General features: G+C 50.4%; 1 protein-coding gene and 1 long non-coding RNA gene across 2 annotated transcripts in view; one reads left to right on the forward strand and one right to left on the reverse strand.

Moving 5' to 3' along the window:
- The window catches only part of SIAH3 (siah E3 ubiquitin protein ligase family member 3), a 72260-nt gene that overhangs the window by 13050 nt on the left and 32543 nt on the right, over nucleotides 1–26667 (forward strand). The gene's annotated exons all lie outside the window — the stretch shown is intronic.
- LOC112678874 (uncharacterized) overlaps nucleotides 1–26667 on the reverse strand; it is a 108936-nt gene that overhangs the window by 6293 nt on the left and 75976 nt on the right. Inside the window, exons 5-9 of the long non-coding RNA XR_007405065.1 lie at nucleotides 16761–16835; nucleotides 9673–9824; nucleotides 6407–6561; nucleotides 5922–5972; nucleotides 1602–1881 (exon numbers count right to left, since the gene is read on the reverse strand). This is a non-coding gene — a long non-coding RNA (uncharacterized LOC112678874). The remainder of the gene's footprint in view (nucleotides 1–1601; nucleotides 1882–5921; nucleotides 5973–6406; nucleotides 6562–9672; nucleotides 9825–16760; nucleotides 16836–26667) is intronic.

The raw sequence follows: 26667 nt of genomic DNA on the forward strand, positions 1-26667 counted from the left end.
GTGCCAGCCTGGCCCGTTTTTTACAGTGAGTGACAGCACCTTGGTGACACTGGGAAACCCCGCACACATGTCTTAAACACCTCCGAGTACACTGGAAAGATCGTAGCCCTTGGACTCCCACGTGCCTTCCGATTTAGCTCCCGTGTTCTTCGCTGTGTGACCCTTGGCAAGTGCCTTGACCTCTCTGCACTTCATTTTTTTGTTTGTTTGTAAGAAGGCGTGCGGTGTGCAGCGGCCGGAGCACATGTGGCAAATAGATGGAAAAGCACCTAAATGGGGCCTGAGCATGTGGCAGCGCCCTCAGAAATGCTGGTTTATTTTTCCTGCCTGCCTTCTTCTTTCCTCTCTTCCTTCCTTCTACCTTTCTCCTTCCTTGTTTTTTTTTTTCTTTTCATTTGTCTATCCGTGTTAAATAAGCAAGCCTCCCAGAAACGCTACTGCCGTGACCTGATTAGTGGGTTCAAAGGGCCTCTCAGGCGATGAGAAAGAATTGGGAATTTATGAGAGGAAGAAATGCCTGTCGTGCGGGGAAGGGGAAAATTTTAGAGATGGGGAATGACTCAATTAAGCTTATCCAGAGTCACTAAAAGGTGGGCCTTTTAGATTTTCCGCATCTTATTTTTGTTTTCTGGGTGAGGGGTTAGTAAGATGGGCTCCCTCGTATACGTCCGATCTCGCAAAGGGCTCTGGAGTTCAAGGGACACAGAGGGTGTGCGTTGCACACGAGGCCCGGAAGGCCGGGGCACGGCTGCAGGCCCACAGCCAGCTTCCCAACAGCAGGGCGGCCCTCTAGAATTCCAGGCAGCCGGCAGGAAGGAGCCTCTGCTGCCTGGGCCGCGAAGCCCTGCCGGAGAGCCTCCTTCCCCAGGGGGAGCCAAAGCTCCCTCACCTACTCACATCCGTCCCTGCGGCCGTCTGCACATCTGTGTCCCTTCTGGACGCTGAGTCCCCCAAGGGCCCGTGTCCCCAGCCGTGGCGTAGATAGACGGCACGCAGGTGCTTAGTAAATGCAGGTCTCGCTAACACGCAGATGGCTCATAAGAACAAGGCAAGGGAGTGAGAGACCTGAGAGGGTTATCCAGAGACCCAAAAGATGGAGCCCGTGTCCTGGAGCCTGCTCTAAGCTATGACCCCCCACCCCCATCCTTCCTGCCTGAGAACACGGTTGGGTCTCTGAGCCCGGACTGGATGTGTGGGCTCATGGGTGAGGCCAATGACTCAGGAGGAGGTAATGCGATGCTAAGTGATGGACTCTGGAGCCACCCCGCCTGGGTTGTGCAACCCCTGCCTCCGCAGCTATCAGCCTTGTGACTCTGCACTTGTCACTTAGCTTGTCTTATGCCTCAGTTTTCCCACCTGTAAGATGGGGATGATAATAGCACCTGCATTCCAGGGGGGCTGTAAAGACTGAGTTGATATGGTAAAGTGCTTGGCACACAGTGAATGGGGCACAGGTGTTCGCTACTCTCCTTACTGCTGGTGGTTGGTGGGGTCATTACCGGATGCAAGAGGGGCGGGGGGTGCACACAGTCAGCCCAGAGGTCCTGAGATGCAGAGAAAAGAGGGAAGAAGCTCGCGGGTTCTGGCTCCCGTCCACCCACCGTATTACAGCTGCTCCAGCTTTAACTGGTTAGGAGCTGATCATCTGAAGATTAGCTCTCCACGTGCTGTTGGCAAATGTTTTGAGTTCCACTCTTGGAGAGCCTGGGGCAGTCACTACTACCCTGGTGCTGCGTGGGTCGACTTTTTGAAAAGAACACGGGTTGGAGATCTGTTTGCTGATGTCTTCAAGTGAATCGGGGCAGTGAGGGGGTTGCTTCGCGGTTTAGGGGATGGTGGAGCAAGCTTTCTGTCTATACGCTATGTCGTGGGCTCTCAGGCCTAAAGGGGACAAAAGAACATGAAAAACCCCTTCAACTGCTAAAGGGAAGTTCTTGTTTATTTGTGTCTAAACACATAAAGCACTCGGTGCCAGGCACATGAGTCTAATGATAAATATTCAATCTTCAAAATAACCCCAAGAAATAGAGCTCCCCTCAGCCGTACTCTACAGGTGAGGATAGGTAGTGGGCACCCGGCCACACAGCAGTGCGAGGGGAGCCTGCCCCCCAAGGCTGCTCCCGTGTCCTTGCCACGCCGCCTCTCTGGAAGGCCTGTGTTTGGGGAACCGCACAGGAAGGTAAGCGGACCCTACCCAGCCCAGGATGAGTTGAGCTGCCTGCAATCCCACGTCCCCCATCAGAGCAGCCGTGCCGTCCTTGCTGGAAGGAAAGAAATCCCACAGACCGCATCAGATTCCCAGGTTCCTGCTGACTCTGGGGGCCCAGCTTTGGAAGGAAGGCATGTCTAACAGCCGTGCGGTCTCAGCTCCCAGCGAGCACTGCCCTGTACCCTGGGCCCCACCCCCACCCCCACTGCCTCTGCCCCTTGGAGGTCTATCTTCTTAGTCCCTGTGGGAAGTCCCCCAGGTAAGGTTTGGGGTCTGGGGGACTTCCTCCCTCTTCTCCAGGCGGAGCAAAGGAGCCCCAGGGAGGCTGCCGATGTCAGTAAACAGGGCTATGTGATCGCGGGGCCTTCACAATTGGACGGCCTTCTCTTTCCCCTGATAGAGATAAATGTTGATAACTCAATGATGATGAAAACATTGTAAAGTGCCAAGCGCAGCATGTTTAGTTACAAAAGCCAGGAATAATTGCCTCAGCCTTGCTGCTAAGAAAACCAGTTGTTGAGTCCAGAATAATTCTAGGAAGAAATTGGCATTCAGGGATTAATTGTTTAGAATGTAATGACTGCTACAACCCAAGCTAATGAGAACAGAAGGCAGTTTCCAATTTGAATTTCGGGAATGAAATAGGCTTTGCCAGGCTGGCTGGTGCAGAAAAAGAGAGAGAGAGAGAGAGAGAGAGAGAGAGAGAGAGAGAGAGAGAGAGAGAGAGAGAATGGAAGGGCCTTTTTTTTTTTTTTTTTTTTTTTGACCTCCGTTCTGATTGGGCAAAAATAAGAAAGCATTTTGCAAGAACAGCTTCTGAGGAGACTAGCCAAAAGTCTGTGCAGACGCCTCAGGAAAACTCTTGATTGATTATTAAAAGCCTGGCTGAGCTCTTCCTAGGGGCCCTGAGCAGGTGTGGGGGCAGCAAGGCAGGGGTGAGTCATGACTGCAGGTGGAGGGTGAGCGGGCCCTGGGCATGGAGTCAGACCCATCCCTGACACTTCTGCTCCGACCTTCGGTGGGTCACCTGTCCTCTCTGAAGGTGTTCCCCTGCAAACAGTACTCACCCTGCCAACCGCAGTGGCTTACAGTGAGGCTCAGATGAGAAATGGCAAAGTACTCTGCGATCTTTATATCACAGTGCGGCTGGAGAGCATTATTTGGATAAATTACTCCCTTCCACATCCATTAGAACAAGCCCTGCCTTGTTCTAGAAGGGACTCAGGGCAACCTGCCCCCCCCCTTTTTTTCCCCTAATTTCTTGCACAGCTGTGAGTACCCTGTAGAGTAACTGTCAAGGCAAACAGTGGTTCAGTACCAGAAGAGACCAGAAGAGACCCAGATGGTTGGCAGGGTCCACCAGACAGGAGCCTGAAGGCCTCTTAGGGAGTAGAACGCTCGCCTGGTCTTCGGAAGGGGCTAAGGATAATAATAGGCGAGGGAGAAGGGACAATGGGGTGGCTCACTCATTCATATGTCTATTTACTGGGCTCCGGCTAGGAAGAGATATTTATTTATTGAAGGGCTGTTATGGGAAGCAGCGCTCTAATGGGGAGATTAAAAGGACCCTCACAAGACCTATTTAACGGGAACCCAGTGGGACAGGCCTCAAATTCTCCACGAGTTTCCCAATTCTTTTTTTTTTCTTTTGAATTATTGGTGTTTTATTACATTTACTACAAACTCTGGCTTCCTAACGTAAGTAATATGAAATAGACCCAGTTATATAACAGAGTTTGTGTTACCTGTAGATTTATTTCATTATTTTTTTGGCAATCATAGTTGCTATTTTTTTATTTAAATTCAATTCATTAACACATAGTGTAGTATTCGTTTCAGGGGTAGAGTTCAGAGGCTCATCAGCTGCATACAACACCCAGTGCTCGTTCCATCACGTGCCCTCCTTAATGCCCGTCACCCAGTTACCCCATCCCCCCACCCACCTCGCCTCCAGCGACCCTCGGTTTGTTCCCTAGAGTTAAGAATCTCTTATGGTTTGTCTCCCTCTCTCATTTCATCTTGTTTTATTTTCCCCTCCTTTCCCCTGTGATCCTCTGTTTTGTTTCTTAAATTCCACACAGGAGTGAGATCATGTGGTAATCGTCCTTCTCTGATTGACTTATTTCGCTTAGCATAACACCCTCTAGTTCTATCCATGTCATTGAAAATCGCAAGATTTCTTTTTCTTTTTTCTTTTTTGATGGCTGAGTAGTATCCCATTGTATATATATCCCACATCTTTATCCATTCCTCTGTTGATGGACATCTGGGCTCTTTCCGCAGTGTGTCTATGATGGACATTGCTGCTATGAACATTGTGCGGGGGGGGGGGGGCAGATGCCCCTTTGGATCACTACATCTGTATCTTTGGGGTAAATAAATACCCAGTAGTGCAACTGCTGGGTTGCAGGGTAGCTCTATTTTCAACCCTTTGAGGACCCTCCATACTGTTCTCCAGAGTGGCTGCACCAGCTTGCATTCCCACCAACAGTGTCAGAGGGCCCTCCTTTCTCTGCATCCTCACCACCATCTGTCGTTTCCTGACTTGGTAATGCTAGCCATACTGACTGGTGTGAGCTGGTATGTCATCGTGGTTTTGCTTTGTATTTCCCCGATGCTGAGGGATATGGAGCATCTTTGCATGTGTCTCTTGGCCACATGTACGTCTTCTTCAAAAGCTTCCCAGCTCCTTACCCAGTTTCTTCCCATCTCCATCCCTGCCTTCTGGCTGACATTGCTAGTAGAGATGCTGAACAGTGTTCCCCTGACTTACTTCCATGGGAATGTACCCTCTTCAAAATCCCACCGTAGGTGAGGACTCCTCAGACTGCCTGCCAGACTTGAGGTCAGAGAAGGTTCTGAGGGAGGACTTAGATGTGATGCTGTTAGGATAAAGACAAAGTCACTGGAAAATCACAAGCGTTGGCCAAGGAAGGATGTGAAGAACTGGAAACCTTGTATGCTACCAGTGAGAATGTGAAATGGTGCAGTGCCTATAAAAAACAAGGGGCGGTCAACCCGGGTGGCTCAGCTGTTTAGCACCGTCTTCAGTCCAGGGCGTGATACTGGAGACCCGGGATCAAATCCCACATCGGGCTCCCTGCATGGAGCCTGCTTCTCCCTCTGCCTATGTCTCTGCCTCTCTCTCTCTCTCTCTCTGTCTCATGAACAAATAAATACAACATTTAAAAAAACAAAAACACTGAACTCTACCCCTGAAACGAATACTACACTATGTGTTAATGAATTGAATTTAAATAAATAAAAAAATAGCAACTATGCAAAAAAAAAGTGAAATAAATCTATAGGTAACACAAACTCTGTTATATAACTGGGTCTATTTCATATTACTTAAGATAGGATGCCTGGAGGAAGGGTCCTCAAAACATTTAACATAGAATTACCATGTGACCTCACAATTCCACTTCCAAATATACACCGCAAAGAATTGGAAATAGGCTCAACCAGGTATTCATACACTGATGTTCGGAGCAGCACTCTTTCCAACAGCCAAGCGGTGGAAACCACCCAAGAGCCCACCAACAGATGCATGGATAAACAAAATACGGTCTACACATCCAATGGAATATTACTTAGCTATAAAAAGGAATAAAAGCCTGACACACATGTTCTGACTCTAAAATATGATGCTAAATGAAATAAGCCAGGCACAAAAGGACAAATATGATATGATTCCACTTATACAAAATACCTCAAATAGGCAAATCCATAGAGACAAAGGTAGATTCAAAGTTACCAGGAGCTGAGGGGAAGAGGAAGCGGAGAGTTATTATTCCTTAATGGTCACAGTTTCTGTTTGGGACGATAAAAAAGTTCTGGAAATAGATAGTGGTGGTGGTCATACAACATGATGCATGTAATTAACGCCACTGAACTGTACACTTCAAAAGAGTAGAAAATGGCAAATAGTGTGTTTTATATATTTTATCATATAGAAACTATATACTTTGCTTTAAAAATAAATAAATAAATAAAAGGCGGAGTCCCTAAAAAAAAACTGGGCCTGGTAGGGCCCTTGCCTTCCCCGTGGTAGGCTGTGGGGGGTTACCTCAATTTCCCTCTCTCCCCCTTCCTCTCCAACCTTGCTGCTCACCTTGCTCCCTGCCACCACTGGGCCTTTGGGATGCTCTTCCCCCCACCCAGAGCAAGCCACCCCAAGTCAGGTTCCTTGCTTACGTTCTCAGAGACCCATGCTCCTTCTTCACAGTACGAGCTCCAGTGGTGGGGTATTTGAGTGACGTCTGGCTCTCCCATGAGACATCAGTGCTGTGGTAACAGGCGTCTGTGGGGTCTCTCCTGCCCACAGCAGGCCCTCGACAAATAAATATATCCTGGATAATGATACACATTGAACAAATGAACTCCTCCATCTTTTCCCCGCCCCCCCCCCATCTCCCCACCGTCATGTCTATCCCGTTATTTGTTATCCATAGCACTTACATCTATCAAAATAATGTGAAGTATTTATTCCCTTACCATCTACGGTGTCCTTGCCTTCTCATGAGGATGCAAACCCCCTGAGAGCAGGGACTTTTGCTACCTTGCCCCTGGCAAGGGAGCAGCACCTCCAGGATACAGCAATGCCTGGCACATTGTGGGGCTCCATGGGTGTCTATTGGATCACTGAATAAGCAGACCTTCGTTACCTCCCGCCTGGATTATCTTCTACTGAGTCTTGTGTCTCCATAAGGATGCCAGAGTCACGTGTCTACATGTGTCAATTTGTCCTTGTACCCCTTCTGCCCTAAGCCTCCAGGGCTCCCCCAGGGCCTGGAGCCATGCTCCTGGTAAAGCATACAGTGGCCTCTCCTGACGCGACTCAGGTCACCCCTCAAAACCTCCCACACCCTCTAGATAGACCATTCTTAACACATGCTGTTCTCCTCCCCACTTCTTTGGCTTGTACTTTCTCACTCCCCAAGCCCGCTCAGAGGTCTTCTCCTTCCAGAAGTCCTTCCCTGAATGTGTGTGTTTCCACCATGTTGACGGCCAGGCTCTCCCACTAGACTGGAGGCCCTGGAGAGCTGGGAGTCACTTCCATGCATCCCCATCCCCATGCATGGCTCATCCCCATGCAGCCTGCTGTATGGCAAGCCCTCACTGAAGAAGGATTTAGCCAAACTGAACTCTTCAGAGTGACTTTGAAAACGAAGAGGGTTTTCTCCTGATGGAGACAGATGATCTCAGTTCCGTGGAGTCACCCTCGGACCAGACAAAAGGGCGAAACCGTGTGCTCTGTAGGTGTCACCTGGCTCTCCTCAGGCTGTGCCCCACACACACCATGTGGGGTGAGGAACCTGCAGCCCCAAGAGAACGTTCCTACCTGGAGCTCGGATCTTCCCTTCTAGGCTTCTCTCTGTGTACCCAGAACCTGTCTTCCGCAGATCTACCCTTCTGAGGCCACACAGTGCCACCAGCGTACGTGCCCCTGGGCCGGACAGGTGGTCAAGGCTTCCTTTCTTCTGGAAAACCATGACAGAACCTAGATGTACAGGCTGGGGTGGCCACACGCGTACGTCAGGTATGGGACAGAACCAGAGAGGGGAAGAAAAGGGAGGTGGGACGCCCATGGCTGACTCACTCTCCACCACATTCTGGAACTCTGAGGAGTGTGAACCCTCTAAACTCAAGGCTGGCTTGCCGACGTACTGTGAAGATGTTTATTTATTAAGATAGAAAGAATATATGTCTTTTACATAAGTCTCCTGGCTCTGCATACAACTCTGAAACTTCTAGACAAGTGGTCTGTGAGCCTCCGTCTGACCCTCGCCCTGAGTCTTGCTAATGTTGAGGGTAGGCCTGCACCTCGGCCAGAAAGAGGGATGTCCTCACCACGGGGTGAGGGAGATCATAAGACATGAATTTCATGTCCTGAACAAAAAGCCTCTAAAAACACAAGGGAATTGCTGCACTGAATAGGTCTTTTTTGATAAGCGAGATTCAGCGGCGGGCTCCCGTGGCCCTTCGGATTGAATGTGGTTGCCCTGGAATGCCGTGAAGGGAGAAGCTTCGCCTTAAAGACCTTTCTAGGGCCGCCCGGGTGGTTCAGCTGTTGAGCCTCTGCCTTCGGCTCAGGTCACAATCCCCAGATCCTGGGGATCTGTCTCTCATGAATAAATATATAAACTATTTTTTAAAAAGACCTTTCTAGGGCCGCCCGGGTGGTTCAGCTGTTGAGCCTCTGCCTTCGGCTCAGGTCACAATCCCCAGATCCTGGGGATCTGTCTCTCATGAATAAATATATAAACTATTTTTTAAAAAGACCTTTCTAGGGCAGCCCGGGTGGCTCAGCGGTTTAATGCCGCCTTCAGCCCAGGGCGTGATCCTGCAGACCTGGGATCGAGTCCCATGTCGGGCTCCCTGCATGGAGCCTGCTTCTCCCTCTGCCTGTGTCTCTCATGAATAAATAAACAAAATCTTAAAAAAAAAAAAAAAAAAAAGAATTAAAAAAAAAAGACCTCCCTATATGCTTGAGCATACATCTATATATCTGTATAGGTGCATGTGTACACGCGCACACATATATATGATTTATTAGCAGACCTGAGACAAAGGAGCACCTGTTGGTCTTCTCTGAGGAAAAAATGCAGGAAGGGACACAAGCAAGACTGTTGTGCCTCTCGCTATGTGACACAGACAGGTGTCAGAAGAGGGGTTACCTAGAAGTGGGTGCGAGGGAGGGAGGTTGGGAAGGAGCGTGAGACGCTCCCAGGGTGCTCGAAGGGTCCTACATCTTGACCTGAGTGAGGGTTCCTGGGTTGCGCACAGTGAAACTCCACCAGGCTGCACACCTGAGATCAGTGCACACCTGAGATCGGTGCACTTTACACACACGCAGTTTTGGGGAGTCCATCACCTTGGGCTTGCTAGCCCAATGCCCTTGAGCGGGTTACTTATCCTCTTAAACCTCAATGTACTTACTACGTGGTGGATCCCCCGCTCCGCGAGGAGTCAGCACACAGTCAGCGGAGGCCCTTCATCCCATCAGCTGGATAAACCACTATTGAATTAGCTGGGGTGGCTGGTGCTTATGAAAACGCTCAAAACTTTGAGATGTATGGATTTTTGTTTTTAAGGTGGATTTTTTTTTTTCTCTCAGAGCCACAATAACAACAACAACAACATGAGTTCTCTCTATCCCAAACCCTCCTCCCTTTCAGCTCTTCCGTTCACACCGGTCATTCTCGGGCACTGAGCGACTTTACGCAGCACTCGGCCTGTGTGTGGACTGTTCTGCGTGGGAGGCAGGGTTCCCTTCACCATCAGGCATTACTCTGCAACAGAATTCGGTCCCCGGGGAACCCAGAGCACTGTGCAGTGGCTGCTGAGACTGGCTTCTTGAAAAAGGCCTTTATTGCTCTCGTGGGGAACGTCACCTAGGCCCCAAAAGAGGCCTGGTCCCCGGCTGCCTCTGATTCCTGTGCTAATGCCCTGGCTCTTACCTCACCCCACCCTGGAACCCCAGCGTGGGCGGCAGGGACACTTTGTTGTCACCGCAGGTAGGCCGGAAAGCTCGTTCCTGAGCCTCCAAAATGCTGAACACGCCTTGCTTGGCAACCGCTGTTCAACTAGGCAGTTTCAACTCCAGATCAACCTGGAAAGGAGAAGTGGGCTTCGACTGAGCTCCGGGAGCTTCAAGAGGAGCATCTTCATACATTCGTCAGACCCCTCCCGGCACAAGGGAAATAAAGAGGCTCTGGGCCCTCAAAGAGCATTACGGGCCCTGTTCTAGACGAGGCCCTGCGAATGTGAACGTGAGCCCCGCCGCCGGCTGGGCGCCCAGCACCTTCCCATTGAGTCGGCACAAGTCCACACCCGCGGGAGGGGAGCCCAGCAGAGCGCTGTCAGGTGGGGCGTCAGGGGGCTGCTGTGCCCACGACTCATTCCGTCCTCCCCGCAGCCCCGCAAAGCAGTTCTCATCATTCTCATTTCACAGATGGGGAAACAGAGGCAGTACAGAGAAGCCGGGTAGTGGCCCAATGTCACAAACCTCCTACGTGGAAGACTGGCTGCGTAATTCATGGGGTACACAAATTTGTGGATTTGTGGGGTTCACATAATCCGTGAAAAGTGAAATAGGGAGCCTTGGTTAGAGATTCAAGAATTTTGCAGTAATGACAGCTGCGTCTTAAATCAAGCCTGGGGCCCTACTGAGCTTGGGGCCCCAGGCGGGTGCACGCGTAGGACGTCCACGCAGCCTACTTCCAGGGGTTGCAAAGAATTAGGGGAGCAGAGGAGGCAGGAAGGGACTAATCTTTGTGGGAAAGAAGAGCACAGTGAAAAGCCTTCTTGGGAGACGTGGCAGTGAGCTGGGCATGGAATGTGGCTTCCGTTTCCTACAGACAGACGCGAGGCTGCCCTGGGGACCCTTCTGGACCAGAGCCAGGTGCAGCCAGGAGCTGGGGTTTCTCCTGAAGCCTCTGGGGCTGAGGGGCCTGTCCTGGGAGCAAGCCGCCTGGACCCAAGGCGGGAAGGAATCCTGCTCTTCGCCTCCTCCTCTGCTGTCTGGAACCTTCTCCATCCCTCGATGAGCTCTGTGGCCTCTGGACCAGCCCCGGGGCCCGGACCTGCCGTGTCTGCATGATTCCCCATCGGTTCGGGATAACATCGATGCGAGTAACGATGACCAAGCACCGGTTTTTTGAACCGGCGCAGGGTCTCCGTCTCCCGGGTTGGGACTGGGAGGAGAGAGCTTCCAGCGCCAGTTCACCTGCTGCACATCAACAGTGGCCTCTCGGTGATTTTCTTGCTCTTTCCCTTGGGGCGTCAGCGTTGCAGTTAGGAGGCGTCCCTGCCGCTCTAGCCGTGGCTGCACCCAAGAGTAACATCAGGGAAACGAGGACACTGCGCCCCAAAGGGAAAGCAAAAGCTCCCTCGGAGCCCCCACCTCCCCTGACCCGCCCTGGGTCACGCGGCCACCCAGAACTGCCAAGAAGGCCGGGGAAGCGCAACACGGGGGCTGCCACTGAGCCCGCTGAGCCCCCCCCCCCCACCAAGCCCCACGTACCCGTGGCCAAGATGCTGGGACTGGTACCTGCGCCCGAGCTCACCCGGCCCTTGTGCGCGACCCTGAAAGTCCTAGGGGGCCCCGAGGCCGGCTGGCCGGGCGTGACCCCACGGGACCCCTGTCCCCGCGCTCTTCCCCCGGGCACCCCCCACTGCCTTGCAGGCCAGCGGCCTCCTGAGATTGCATCCCGCCCCCGGGTCGCAGGCTCCGGGGCAAACGCGCTGCCCCGTGAAGAGGGGACCTACCCAAGGGGGCCGCCCCCAGAAGCGCCGCGACCCCCACCCCCCCGGGGCGTCCCCGACCCTGCCGCTGGCCCAGGATCCCGGGGACACACACCCACAGGGGGGCTGAGAGGCAGCTGAGGCGCTCGGCCGCCAGGTGGTGCTGGCACCTCCCTTCCGCTCCCGGACGCCGCCTTCCCTAGTGGGGTTCCGCGGGGAGAAGGGGGGGGTGACCCTGGGGAGGAGTTGGGGGGGCTCCGCGGGGAGGAGGATGGGGGGTTCCGCGGGGAGGAGCGTGCGGGGGTTCTGTGGGAAGGAGCAATGGGGGGGGTCCCGCGGGGAGGAGTGTATATGGGGAGGGAGGGGGGAGGGGGAGTAGTATCCCGGGGTTCCGTGGGAAGGAGCATGGGGTTCCGCAGGGAGGAGTGTGCAGGGTTTCTGTGGGGAGGAGTGTGCGGGTTCCCCAGGGAGGAGTGTATGGGGGTTCCGCGGAGAGGAGTAGGAGGGTTTTACCGGGAGGAGTAGGGGAGTTCTGCGATGAGGTGTGTGCAGGGGTTCCATGGTGAGGACTAGGGGGGTTCCGCAGGGAGCAGCATAGTGGGGGTCCCTGGGGAGGAGCATGGGGGGTTCCGCGGGGAGGAGTGTGCGGGGGGGAGGGGGGGTTCCGCGGGGAGAAGTGCGAGGGTCCCACCGGGAGGAGTAGGGAGTTCCGCGGGGAGGTGTGTGCAGGGGTTCCGCAGCAAGGAGTGTGGGGGTTCCGCGGCGAGGAGTGCGGTGGGAAGGAAGCGCTGGCGCGGCGGCCAGTCCCTTCCCTGCCTTTTCTCTAGCATCTTCATTCCCGTTTATTAGCGTGATGCTCCCGGAGTCGAGATAATGATTTAAAAGCTCTAATTTTGTTACATTCTGAAGCCTGTCTGCCATTGAGGCTGATGGTAATGAGATTTGGAAAGGAGCCGGGCTCTTAGCCGGGGTCAATTCATCTCTGGGAGAAAGTGCTACCATCAAAACGCCCAGGAATTATTAGCACTTAGAGGACAGCTGAAGAGGCCTATTAACCTGAGATGCCAGGGGGAGTCCTGAAGTGTGAGGTGCAATTACATTTCTGCTTTATTTCCCCCTGGCTTCATATTTAAGGGTGAAAAAAAGATGGGTGAGTAAGAGCTTGCGGAAATCAATAAATATTTATTAGGCCCCCAGAATGCCGTCATCCCACCTCATCTCTGTCATCCCACCTCATCTCTGCATGCCGCACCCGCGTGCATGAATATATGAACACGGTAGCTCCCTAACTCACTTCTCAGCCCAGCCCTGGAGACAGCAGGCCCACCTGTTTTGCTACTTTTGTGTCTTAACCAAGGGGGAATTCAGGGCACAGCAAGGATACTTCCCTGTCTCTAGTTGGCGGTAGAGCAGGATTTAAGTCTGGATTTCCCAATTCCAGCACGCTGTCTGCACAAGCACATGCCAGCACTTTCTCTAGGTGCCAGGCTCTATGTGGAGAGGCCAGGCGGCGAAAGCGCCAGCCTGTGGTCTCTTTTGTAACAATGGGTCTCACTCTGCCTGCATGTTAGGCTCATCTGGGAAGCTTTAAAAAAAAAAAAAAAAGGAGAGAAAGAAAGGAAAGAAAGGAAGAAGAAAGAGAAGAAAGAGAAGAAAGAAAGAAAGAAAGAAAGAAAGAAAGAAAGAAAAAGAAAGAAAGAAAGAAAAGAAAGAAAGGAGAAAAGAAAGAAAAGAAAGGAAAGAAAAGAAAAAAGAAAAGAAAAGAAAGAAAAGAAAAGAAAAGAAAGAAAAGAAAAGAAGAAAAGAAAAGAAAAGAAAGAAAAGAAAAGAAAAGAAAAGAAAAGAAAAGAAAAGAAAAGAAAAGAAAAGAAAAGAAAAGGAAAAGAAAAGAATGCTGAACCTGGGTCCCTCTCCCAGAGATTCTGCTTTGATTAGCTAAGGGCAGACCCAGACCCCATGAGCTTCTAGAGTGTGGGAGAGTGTTGTGTGCCCATCTCAGCTCCTCAATAACCAACGTTGCAATTGGGCAGCCCTCTGTGGCCTTAGCACGATGGCAAGATGCCTGCAGCAATAACCATCAGGAAACTGGAAAACTGAAGGTTCATCACTTACAGGGCCTGGAAATTATACACACGGCAGGTCCTATGTAGAGAGAGGGAGGGAGAGGGGGGGAAGCAAGGTAAGGGAGGAAGAGAGGGAGACCCCAAAGAGGCCTCAGGGTGGGAGGCTGCGTGGCTCGTGGTCTAGTTGTACATATGGCTGGCAATGTGTTTCTTTGAGATACGCATCTTCGAAGTGGATGCTTAGGCACTCAAAGCTTATGTTGGGTCCTTGCATTACAAAATGCAAAAACAAAACAAAGTAAAACAAGAATGGTCAAGATTTACACTAGAGAGAGAGAGAAGGAAAAAAACATGGTAAGAGACCCGTGAGTTGAGGGGGTTGGGGGGTAGGAGGGGCTGTGGTTACTCTGTTTTTATCAATACAGGCAGTTACCCTGCCTGCTGCCAGGCCTTACCCCCTTCAATCCTACCAACCACCCTTTGAGCCAGAGGACATTGCTCACCCTTTGAGGGAACATCATTGCAGAGTGAGACAAAGAGTTTGGAATGAAGAGGAACTGACTTCAAAACCAAGTTCTGCCAGTGGCTATTTGTGTGATGTTGAACAAGTCACTTAAACGTCTTTAAGTCAAATCTGTCTACTTTATAAATGGGATGTAAAAATGTGCCCTAAGCTAGGTTGTGTGAAGATCAAACGGAAGAAATCTATCTTTGAACTTCGTAGGGTCTACTCCGTAGGCCATATAACATCATCCCAGTGATACTACAATGGGGGAGAAAACTGAAGCTCAGAGCCAGGAAGCCATTTGCCCAAGGTCACAGGCAGGGGACCCATGCTTCCGTAGGGACAGACACACTCCTTTTGATATGATTCAGCACCACTCCCTACACTGAATGGCCTATAATAGGGTGAAGCCATCAGAGGCACACTTTCAGGGCACCTGCTTGCCCAGAAGGCATTCGCGTCTTTTGGCCTCTGCCTAAAAGAGAAGGTAGGACAATTTTTGGGTGGAGAGAAGCTGGAGAGGCTTCCCATTGTCTTTGGATAGTGAACGTTTTGGGGCCAAAATGTTTCCAGGGCTTGGAGTATCACAGAATAAATAGACTAAGCTCTAGATACAGTTGAGAATTTACATTCAGGTAATTGAAGAATTTTAAAGCTGGAAGGCATATCAATCGTAGCTTTCACAGAAAAAAAAAAAAAAAAGAAAGAAAATTGGAAAAACTCCAGAGGTAGAATGAGATTTAAGGTTTCTAAAGTAGTGCCTATAAAAAGACTTGCCAGGGAAACTAGGGCAGACTTTCCTTGCAGACAACGGCCCTCGCCCATCCGCTGAAACAGTGGACAAGAGCTTTAAAAAGTCGGAAGCAGCAGTTCTCAGCCGTGACTGCGAAGTAGAATCACTGGGGAAGCTTCATGAGACCCCAGAAGCGGGGCCCCACCCCGGAACAATTAAGTCAGAATCCTGGGGGTAGGGCCCAGCAGTCACAACATCTCGGGCAATTCAACAGAGCAGTTGAAGCTGACCAAGGCCCCTCTGAAGCATCGTGCAAATATGAGTCATTAGCATGCAAGTGATCTAGGCCTATTACGGAATAAGATGCCCACCTTCTGCCAAGGTTCCAATAAGGACTAAGGGCTTTAGTCTACGGCAGGAGGGACCAACTAAGCCTAAGGAGCTGATGGTCCGGAGGGAGATTAAGAGAGTCCCCAGTGTTTGCCCTTCTCCAGCGTGATCCAAGTGTAGACTACCATGGAAAAGTCATGACCTTCATCCGGTCTTCATCTGTTCTTTAATAAAGAAAATAAACAGACCTGCGCACAGGGAATATTTAAGGCCGCGGCTAGCGGCCAGGGGGGCAGGAGGTGGAGTGTGAGAAAACAGCAGCTTTAAAACCAGCTCCTCTTTTTTTTTTTTTTTTTCCTCCTTTAAAACCTCTTCAAGAATGAGGATGAGTTGGTCTCTTCCAGGCCTGCAGCACACCCAGCTCTCACACACTATCTGCCACCTACACTGAGGGTATGGACTCTTTTAAAAACAATGGATTTTCTGATTGTGTCTAAAAACTGCATGTTTGTTTTCAAAATTTGGAGATGAAAAAACATAAACAGCTTAAACCTCCAAATAAATAAATAAACCAACAGTTTAAATCACCCATAATCTCATGGTCCAGAGGCAATTATTATTAACACTATTTTCTGCCTTTTGTCCTCATGATCATACGGATATTTGGTCGTGAAAACCGAAGCTCTCTTTCTCGTCTCACAGGTCACTCTTGAGTAATAACTCAGAGCTGAAGCTTAGATCACAAAAGATTCCAATTCAAATACAGCTTATTTGGCTACAAGATCATTCCTCTTAGTGCTGTGTGTTTTCACATGATCCAATAGGCTGCCTACTATACTTTTAAAAATTAATGAATTGTTGGGGAAATATATTCACCCCTAAGAAAGTTATATGACAGCTGAAGCACAAGAATCCAAATCACAGTCCTGAAAGATTGCAATTTTCCTGCTCACGGTGCCCAAGTTTATGAGAGTGGGATAGTATTCAGGTCTGATGTGAGACCTCAGGGTCTGCGGAGAGCACCCTGGCCTCCTTCAGACTGATAGCTCCAGGAGCCAGACTTCTCTGGGATGCCCTGGGTACCACCCCAAGAGCAGAGGCATGCAGTCTGAGCCAGAAACACACAGGTATGATCCGTTTCCTGTAACCGCCCCATAAATCACTCCTGGCAGGCATTTCCCTCAACCGGGGGGCCCTCAACCCCGCTTCCCCGAGGGTGATGCTGAAAGAGAAGCCCCAGAAATCAATTCGGGTGCATGAAAAAGAACCTCCAGGTATTTCCCAGTGAAAGAGCGTTCTGGTTCTCTCTTCCTACCCAACTTGCAGAGCAGAAGGCCTCCTCACTCCCCACACTGCACTGCCTCCCCGACCCACTCCCCTTGATCAGCAAACCCATAGTCAGGAACAGGTATCTGCTCTATCTCGGGGCCATAACTAGGGGATGAGATGATCTGTCCTAGGGCCACAGAGTCACTTAAATAACACTTGCTCATTTTCCTCAGCCCTGCCCCGCCAAAGCCTGACTTCCTCTTTGATTTTTTTTTTGTTTTAAATTGGCACCACTGATTTCTTGTAGAGGCCTTTGGTGGTCTGATTCTTCCCCAAGGACCGCACTCCTTGTGTGTACCGCGCCCCCAGCCATGCCCAACACTGTGCAGCCCCCAGACATACCCGCTTCCTCTGGCCTCTGTGAATCAGTGCCCACTGTCTGTCCTTTCTTCCTGACACGCTCTTCCCATCTGGTATCTGCGAGAAATGAAGTTCAATGGCAAATAATACCAACCGTGTTGCTGTGTCACAGCAGGCTGGAGGCCGGCAGGCGGCCCCACAATAGATGGTAAGCGCACAGGCCGGCAGGGCCGGGCTCCTATGGGGCTTGCCTCCTTTCTCAGCAATGCAGACGGTCCACAGGTGGCCCTGGCCATCCGAGCCAGCACACCCACGGAGGAAGGGGTTAAGGGCACATGCACTGAGGTTGCTTTCCCTCAAAGAGCTTTCCAGAAAGTCCAACTGACAGCCTCCACTGACATTTCTATGCCCCTGCCCCATCTAGATGGCAGGCAGGAAAAATGTACCATATATGGCCAAGCACATGAGGACCCCCAACAAAACGCAGGCCCACTTCTGAAGGAAGACAGGGAGACTGGAGGCTGAGCGGTTACTGGCAGTTTCTGTTCTACTAGGGCCCATCTTAGGGTTTGACTCAGGGGGCACCTCTTCCAAGAAGCCCTCCATGCCTTGCACGGGCTCACTTATGAGCCCTTCTTGATCTCCCAGTGCCCTCTTCGTGACTCTGGGTCAGCATTTAGGTAGTAGGTTTCTTGACCATCGCTCCTCAGAACATGAGCACCAGGGAAGAAAAGAGTGCTTTATTCATCTGTGTCCCTAGCCCTCCAGCACCTGACAGGGGCTAAGAGTAAAAATATTTGTGTGTGATTACTGTTTTATTGTAGTAGGCTGATGATGGACCCCAGGCATGCCCACGTCCTAATCCCCAGGTCCTGGATATGCTACCTTCTATGGCCGAGTCTTGGCTCACGGGATTGAGCTCAGGATCTTAAGATGGGGAGGTTGTCCCACGTTACCGGGCAGGCCCCGGGTGCACTGGCATGAATCTTTAGAAGATGGGGCAGGGACAGATTTGGCACAGATGTATAGAGGGGAGGGTGATCTAAAGGGAAGGTGAACACGCTGGCTTTGGAGACCGGAGTGATACAGCCCCAACCCCAGAGAGAGGCCCAGAAGCTTCTCCAGAAGCTGGGATTGGCGAGAAAGGACCCTCTGCTGGAGCCTCCAGACAGACACGGCCCTGCCGCCACCTGGATTTCAACCTCGTGCTACTACTTCCAGATTTCTGACCTCCAGAACCATGAGAGAATACATTTCTGCTGTTTGAAAGCACCCACCAAGTTTATGGCTGTTTAAATTTGTTACCGCAGCCCTGGGAAAATATCACGCTTATTTACCACTTTAAAAAGTCATTATTGAACATAACTGCGTAGAGAAACACATCAAATACATACATGTGTGTGTATGTGCCTTAGTTTGGGTTCTCCAGACGCAAACCTGAGACAATGACATCGATGCAGGTGGTTTATCAGGGAGGTAAACTGAGGAAACGCCTGTAGGGGAGCGAGTCCATGAGACATAAATGGGAGGGAGCCATACAAGGTGCTTGCGTGAGCACACCACCACCATCAGGACCTGTTGAAAGGTGCAGGACACACCTCAGAGTCACCCCTTATGAAGGAGGAATCTGGGTATTTTCTTCCAATTTCTGGTCATTGTATGTCAACAGCTGCCCCTGGGGCCAAGTCAAAGATACTTGCAGTGTGAGGCATCGGCAGTTTGGGAAGGCGAGGTGGCTGAGGGGTGTGCGCAGGGTACCTGCAGACCTGCTGGGGATGGGTCACGAGCAGGTGGTCTTCCCTGCACATGTGTGGGAGGTGGCCATGCGGCACAGTGCATGAGAGCAGGGGCTCGGGGCTCTAACCAACCTCCTGTCATAGTCTTATCTGTAAAATGGGAATAGCAATTGCTTCCTAACTCATGAGATAGTTAGGAGGAGTAAAAAATACATATAAATATAAAACTGTGTATAAAATATGAATATACATTATATTTATTAAAGCGCTTACAGTGATGCAGACACTCTTTTAACTGTTTTATACAAATGGCTGGTTTAATCCTCAGTAATCCTAAAAGGCTGGAGGTATTATTACTCCTAGTTGCCTATGAGGAAATTAAAGCACTAGCTAGTTAAGTAGCAGAGAGAGGACTTGGTCATCTCATACCAATTCCTAATCACGACGGAGTATGGCCTTCTTTCAATGAAATAATATGACCTGATTTGAGGTAATAACTACCTGGTTGGTAACAGGCTCTCATAATAGTATTGTTGTTGTTGTTGTTCCTGTCATTATTGTTTACTACTGCTACCTCTAGGCACGTGTGGCTACTACAGACACTCTCGGAGCCCTCTTCTCCAGCCACAATGGAGGGCGGGTGGGAAACAAATGCTACCCAAAGCAGAGAGAGCCCCCTGCTGAAGTCATGTGAATGCACTGAGCAGTCCCACCGGCCTTGACCATCTTGGAGGCAAGGCAGGTGAAGGTGAGCGGAGCACTCTGACGCTGCTCTACCTCAAGCAAATCAACCTCAGGTACATGGTGTGGCCCCAGAATCCTACTGATATGAGGGCTGTGTTAATATTTATACTCAGATGAATGCTACCCCTCCAGGGTTTTATAGCTCAAAGTTTCTATTTATGATGAGACTTTTAAAGATAGATGCATATGCATAATTTTCCAGTCCACATGTCAGTGGAAATAAGTGGCTATAGATACCTGTCTTTTTTTTCTTTTTTTTTTTTTTTAAGATTTTATGTATTTGTTCATGAGAGACACACAGAGAGAGGCAAAGACACAGGCAGAGGGAGAAGCAGGCTCCCAGGGGTAGCCCAATGTGGGACTTGATTGCAGGACCCCGGGATCATGACCTGAACCAGAGGCATATGCTCAACAGCTGAGCCACTCAGGTGTCCCAGACACCTCTCTTCTCTAGCTGGGATATTAGCAGGTTTCCCTGGCTAGGCCTCACTTCACTATCTTTATTCCAGTCCAGCCATCAGGACCCTGAAGTGAAGAAGCCAGCAGAAGCAGGGTTATCAGTTCGCCAGACTGCAGGGCACCAGTCCCTGCAGGCTTGTGAAAGGAGGAGAGGGCCCCCTGGAGTTGTGCAATGTCATGGCACAGAACAGAAATACAAATTAGATGGAGCTCCAGCTTCAGCTCCTTATGCTCTCAATCCAGGTCTAGCTAGCACAGTTGGGCAAGCAGAAGGGCCCAGCCTAGCGACCTCAGCTTCCTGAGAACCTGGGCGATGCAGCTGAGCTCCATGCCTCAGTGTGTTCTCATCTCCAGAGTAAGGTTGATGAAGCACACATGGCTTTGCTGTGAGATGATGCATGTAACTTGCTTAATGTGACTCTTGGTTTTTGGAAAACATTATATAAATAATATCTGTTGTCATTTTTATTGTAAGCATCCCACACATTGCTGTGTCACCTTAACAATCTCTGTGGGTTGTGTGACAAATGAAGAAGAGACTCCTAAGAAGTTCATCAACTTGTCTAAGCCCTGGAGTCTCACTCCAGACTGGGGCAAGAATGGAATTCAGGGATGTTATTTCTACCAAGCCCTTTGAGATCATAGTGTGAATACTGTAATCAGTGGGAAAAGCCAGAAAGGTTAGTCTTCCCTGGTGGATAAGATGTAATGCTTTTAAATGAATCAGGCAACCTAAAGGTGCCAGGGCTTATCCACGGTATTAGTCAGGGTTCTCTGGAGAATAGAACCAATGCCAAAAGAGAGAGATTTATTATTATAAGCAATTGGCTCATGCGATTGTGGGAGCCGTCAAGTCCAAAGTCTGCAAGGCAGGTGGAAGACCGGAGACCCAGGGAAGAGTTTGTGTTGTAGCCGAATCTAAAGACAGTCTGCAGGCAGAGTACCCTCCTCCTCCTGGGAGCTCAGTCAGTCGGCTTTCATCCAAGGCCTTCAAATGATTGGATGAGGCCCACCCACATTATAAGGAGTGATGTGCCCTACTCAAAGTCTACCGATTTAAATGTTAATTGTGTCCAGGGGCACCTGGATGCTCAGTTGGTTATGCATCCTACTCTAGATTTCGGCTCAGGGCATGATCTCAAGGTCACGATCTCAGGCTGGAGAGATCGAGCTCTGCGATGAGCCCCATGTCTGGCTCCACACTGAGCATGGAGCCTACTTAAGATTCTCTCTCAGCCCCTGCCCCTCCACCCCCCACCCCTGCTTTCACTTTTTCTCTCTAAATATAAAAAATTAAATACATAAATAAATATTCATTTTATTTTAAAAAATCTTTTCCCAGAAACATCTGGACTGGTGTCTAACCAAATATCTGAGTACTTTGGACTTGCCAAGTTGACACCTAAAATCAACCATCACACCCAAAAAGATGAAATATTTCAGTATGACCCTTCCCCAGCAAGCACCCACAGTGATAGATTTTTTTTATTTCTGCTAGATCTTTTTTTTAAGATTTATTTATTTATTTATTTATTTATTTATTTATTTATTTAGGAGAGTGAGAGTGCAGATGAGCAGAGGGAGAGGCAGAAGGAGAGGGAGAAGCAGACTCCCCACTGAGCAGGGAACCCCCACAAGACAAGGGGGTTCTGGGATCCCAGGGTCCTGGGATTATGCCCTGAGCTGAAGACAGACCCCTGACTGACTGAGCCACCCTGGCAGCCCTATTTCTGATAGATCTTTATGGACAAATAAACTTGGAACTTCCTCCAGAAGTCTAGAACAATCTGAACAGCATGGTGCTGTGGGGCAAGCTGAGGTCTGGGAGGGTGAGAGAGAAAGAAGCCTATGGATTGCTGAACTACCTTTGGAAGCACTGTTCCCCATGCCAACAAGTCTGCTCCCCTGTTTCTTCTTGCTTGCCCAGCTCTTGCATACTCTCTTGGAGGCCACTTCTGGGGAACCTTCCCTGATACCCCAGGATAATGCTGGTTTTCCTATTAAATATCCTCTGGCAGCCAGCACGCTCCCGGTGTATGTAAGTCTGTGATTGCTTAACAGCTTGTCAGTTTCTCACACTGAATTCTCTTCTTTCCTTTTTTTTTTTTTTTTTTTGAGAGAGATATTGAGGAGAGGGGCAAAAGGAGAGGGAGAAAGAGAACCTTAAGCAGGCTCCACACTCAGTGCAGAGCCCAACGAGGGGCTCAATCTCATGACCTGAGCCAAAACCAAGAGTCAGATGCTTAATCAGACTGAGCCACCCAGGGATCCTACTCCCACTGAATTCACAGTATCTTGGGGACTATGCTCCAAAAACACTTCTTGCGTAGATGGATGAGTGTTATGGACCGCATGATTGTACTCTCTGCCCCAAAACCTACACATTGGAACCTAACTTCCAGTGGGCAATATCAAAAGGTGGAACCTTTGGGGGGAAATTACATTTCAATGAAGTTGTGAGGGTGGAGCCCTCACAATGGGATTAGTGTCCTCCCAAGAAGAGAGAATCTAGCGCTCCCTCTGCCATGTGAGGATACAAGGAGACGGCCATCTGCGAACCTGGCGGAGGTCTCTCACCAGACACTAGTCCTGCTGTACCTGCTCTTGGACTCGCCAGCCTCCAGAACTGTGAGAAGCAAAATGCTGGTGAAGCCGCCCAGCATACGGCCTTCTGTTAGGGCAGCTTGAACTAACCAAGAGAGAGAAGCAAACAAGAGAAGGAATGACTTTGGAAGGCTAGGGAGAAGGGCTCATCATTACAAAGCTGGCCAAGGGGGTCTCGCAGAACAATGTTCTCTGTGTCTTAGTCTACTCGGGCTCTTATAACAACATGCCACAGACAGGGCATCTTATAAGCAAGAGGAGCTTAATACTCCCAGTTCTGGAGGCTGGAAGCCCAAGTCAGGGTGCCAGTGTGATCAGATGAGGGTCGTCTTCTGGGTCATGTCCTCGCATGGTGGAAGGGGCGAGGGAGCTCTTCAGAGCCTCTTTAACAAGGCAGCAACCCCACACATGATGGGTCTATCCTCATGATTTAAATACCTCCCAGAGGCCCCACTTCCTAATACCATGATGCTGGGCGTTAGGATTTCAATATATGAATTTGGAAGGGAGAAAAACATTCAGACCATGACATTCGGGTTCCCTGGCAGCAGGTCAGGGCTATTTTTTTCTTGCCCCCTAAACCTTTGGAGCCGAACAGCCTCCTTCCCACACTCGACCTCTCCCCCTTCTCAGCTATAGGAGAGCATCACCACGCAGAGCTGAGGCCAGCCACTCCTGGCCAGGCTCACGTGCTCTGTCTGGGTCCAGTCAATGTGCTTGTGAGTGTGGATGGTGCCGACAGCAAGGGCCAGGTGCTCTCTCACTTCCCAGCAGCCCCCACGGGAGCCTGGAAAGCACGAGTGGACCTCCGTACACGAGCTTCCTCCTGCTTCTGAGAACAGACAGCAGGCTGACATTTCCAGCCCAGGAGAGGCTCGGCACCTTTAACTGCTACCTGCACTCGAGCCTACGCAGATACCCAAAACTTGTTCTCATGGCAGGAATGCCCTACGTGTGTCATCTGCAAAGGCTTCTGTATCACTGGAGCATCAGAAAATCCTAGGGCATTTCTGCTTTCTCGTTCCCGGGGCCTCAGGCCTTGCTGCTAGCATCCAGCTGCCTCACCAGGCTGCTCCGAGGTGCAGGGGTGTGTGTGGACGTGTGTTGCGGGGCGTGGGTGGATGTGGATATATGTGGGGGGCTATGTATTATACACACACACACACACCCATGTGTGTCACAAAAAAGCCAGACATTAAGCAAGACATACCCTGGGCTCCCAGTGATTCTGTGTCATGATACTGATCATTATAATCATTATAATATTAGCCACCCGCTGCTTCAGGATGCTGGTAAGGATTAATGGGATGCTGCTAACAAAGTGCCGTGAGTCCTTGGGGAAAGCTCTTTAGCAGGCACTGGTTTGAACCTCTTTCGGGTGGGAAGGAAAATATAAACTAGGAATGGAGCCACATCTGGCCACTGCCCTGCCATGTCTTAGCTGTGGGGCCTTAGGCCAGGATTATATCCTGTCTCTGATTCCTCCTCCATAAAATGGGCTCATAGGGTATGTCTGTTTTCTCCCCTGGGGACTGAGCAGGACAAAAAAAAGAGATCGTGTGAGTGAATACCCTATGAAAACTGGCAAGCTTGGGACATATCCCCAAGCTTGGCACCATCAACTCTCAGGCCAGGTCCCTGCTCCACCAGGTTGGGGATCCACTGGCAGCTCTTCCTCAGAAGTCCCTATTCAAGTTCAAACGTGACTCACTTTCTTCACCTCCACTGGTGCTGGGAGGGGTCCTTTGGATGAGTGGCTTTAGGCTAAAAGGAGCACACGGGGAGGATCTAGCCCTGTTCTCTATGTCCTCAGCGTCTGTGCCCAGGTGATGTGTCCCTCCCCAGTCGACAGCTAAAGACTCTCTGAAAATCCAGATGGCACCTTCCCATGGGGTCCCCGCGTGGAGCCACTCTCACAGCAGGATAGGGCTAAACATTTACTGATTTCCCAGAGGCAGGATCGCCTTCCCTTTGGAAGACTCCTTTCTCCAAGTGACTCCTGAGCCCTAGGTCACTAGTGGTTGGTGTACATGGGGAGCAGAAGGTAGACCCAAAAGCCGCCAACTCCCAGGGAGGATGGGCTTGGGAAATCCTTGGGAAGAGAAACTGGAGCAGGGTGACAACAGAAGCGACCATCTCCTGTCCCCCACCGTAATTTCCTAGCCCTGAGATCCTCAAATGGTCTCCTGACGCCCAAAGAAAACGTCACCCACAAGGTTTCACTTAGAAGACACGAAAAGTACTTTTCCAGAGTATCTATTGCTCCTGTCCACAAAGCCTGACCGCAGTTTTCAAAATCCATTTAGGCTGAAAAATTCCTTTCCCCTAAGAAGCGTTCACTGCCCCCCGACCGTGGCCAGAGTACCAACGGCGACCATCCTTAATCCCCTCCAACTAGTCCTGCTTCCCTAGGTTCAGAGAATCATCATCATCATCACTACCACTGGCACAGATTCACCACTCCTCTATACCAGGCAGGGTGCTGAGGTACACGAATCTCTCTCTTCATTCTGGAAATTACCTTATGACAGAAGTTCTATTACCGGCCTAATTTTACAGGTGAAGCTCAGAGAGCTTAAGTAACTTTCCCTAGATGAGCATCTGAGCAGCTGCACTGGGACTCAGCCCCAGGTCCCCCAAAACTCACGCTGTGAACTTCTTCCCTGTTTTGCTTCTCTTGGGCATAACAGAGTAGTTCCTTGACCACAGTTCCACGGAAGCCAACCAGAAGGATATGGGCGTGCAAGCTGTATATTCATTCTTTCTGACTCAGTGCCTGATTTCTGGAACGTCTGCCCCAGGCCCTTTCAGTTCCTGAACATGCAGACCTCATTTTATTTTTATTTTTTTAAAGATTTTATTTATTTATTCATGAGAGACACACACAGAGAGAGAGAGAGAGAGAGGCATAGACACAGGCAGAGGGAGAAGCAGGCTCCATGCAGGGAGTCTGATGTGGGACTCGATCCTGGCACTCCAGGATTACGCCCTGGGCCGAAGGCAGGTGCTAAACCACTGAGCCACCCAGGCTGCCCGCAGACCTCATTTTAACTAAAAGTTCTGTGGAGACAATGAATCAGAGGGTCTAGAGCAAATCTGCTGCCTCTGGTCTCCAGAGCTGCCTGCAACTATATCAGGAGTGAAGACGCACAGCCAAATTTTAGCAGAACTCGTTCAAAGGAATCATTCTTCTAGAGTTTCAGTTCTAGACTCCAATAGTCTCAGAGTATTGCAACGTATTATCTCTCTAAGGGGCAGCCTCTGACTTGCAGCTTAGAAGTGTTCCAGAAATCAACCAGCTCCAGGCAAACGCTGGGCTAAACCTCTAGTCCTTCATCGGCCCACGTCCTAGCACTTTTCTATTTCCAGAGGGTGATTTGCTCTGATTCCAGGACACAGCAATACCCCACGTCTCAGCTACTCAACACCAGCTGCTGGTAGCAGGGTTTGAAAAATGCCTCCCAGATTTTAAGTATCCGGAGTGGTTTGCAGCAGCGCTCCATCAGCTCGATGACACACAAGAGTCGAGATATATGTGAGCTCCTGGTGCAAACCATTCTTCACCCAGGCTCCGTGCGAGAGCCGACTCGACGTGAGGTTCATCCCTCCATTCGGCCCACCAGCCATCACAGAGCAACCCCAGTGCCCACAAGCCAGGGCTGGGCCTGTCCCTCACCTCCGCTGGAATGCAGATGTGGGGCTGAGCAAGTGGGTGGGGGGACCCTGGCATCTGTCTCCCAGGGAAGGACGCGGAGCTCGGTTTCCTGGGAAGGTCCTGAACAGAGCACCGGCCACGTGTGCTAAGCTGAAGGCTTCTCTGCTACCCTTGATGATTTATGCCTTCGGCTCTTGCCCCAGGACTCTGCACTGGCTTAGGAACTTTGGGTGCTGTGGGTCAGGACTAGCAAAAGCAGGGACCCAGTGACGCCTCTGAGCCGGGCTGCCGAGAGAATTCTAAACCCAAGTGTTGGGGGGGAGGAAAAAAAAATAAAAATAAAAAAATAAACCCAAGTGTTTTGGGTTTTGGTTGCGCTCTTTCCCCTCCTTCCTTCCCTCTCTCTCTGCCCCACCCCCACCGCAACACATTATCTTCAAAATAACATTTTTCTAATTACAAAACCAGTACATAGAGGGGTGCTTGGGTGGCTCAGGCAGTTGATCGTCCGACTCTTGGTTTCAGCTCAGGTCATGGTCTTACGGGTCCTGAGATCGAGCCCCACGCTGGCCTCCACGCTCAGTGGGGAGTTGTCTGCTTGGGATGCTCTCCCTCTGCCCCTCCACCCACTCACACTCCTGTGTGGGCACACTCTGTCCCTCTCTCTCTCTCTCGAATAAATAAATAAATCTTTAAAAAGAAAAAAGTGTATACCAAAAAAAAAAAAAAAAACCCCACTAAGAAAACCGTC

The sequence above is a fragment of the Canis lupus genome, chromosome 22 (genome assembly GCF_003254725.2).
Source record: "Canis lupus dingo isolate Sandy chromosome 22, ASM325472v2, whole genome shotgun sequence".
NCBI lineage: Eukaryota > Metazoa > Chordata > Mammalia > Carnivora > Canidae > Canis > Canis lupus.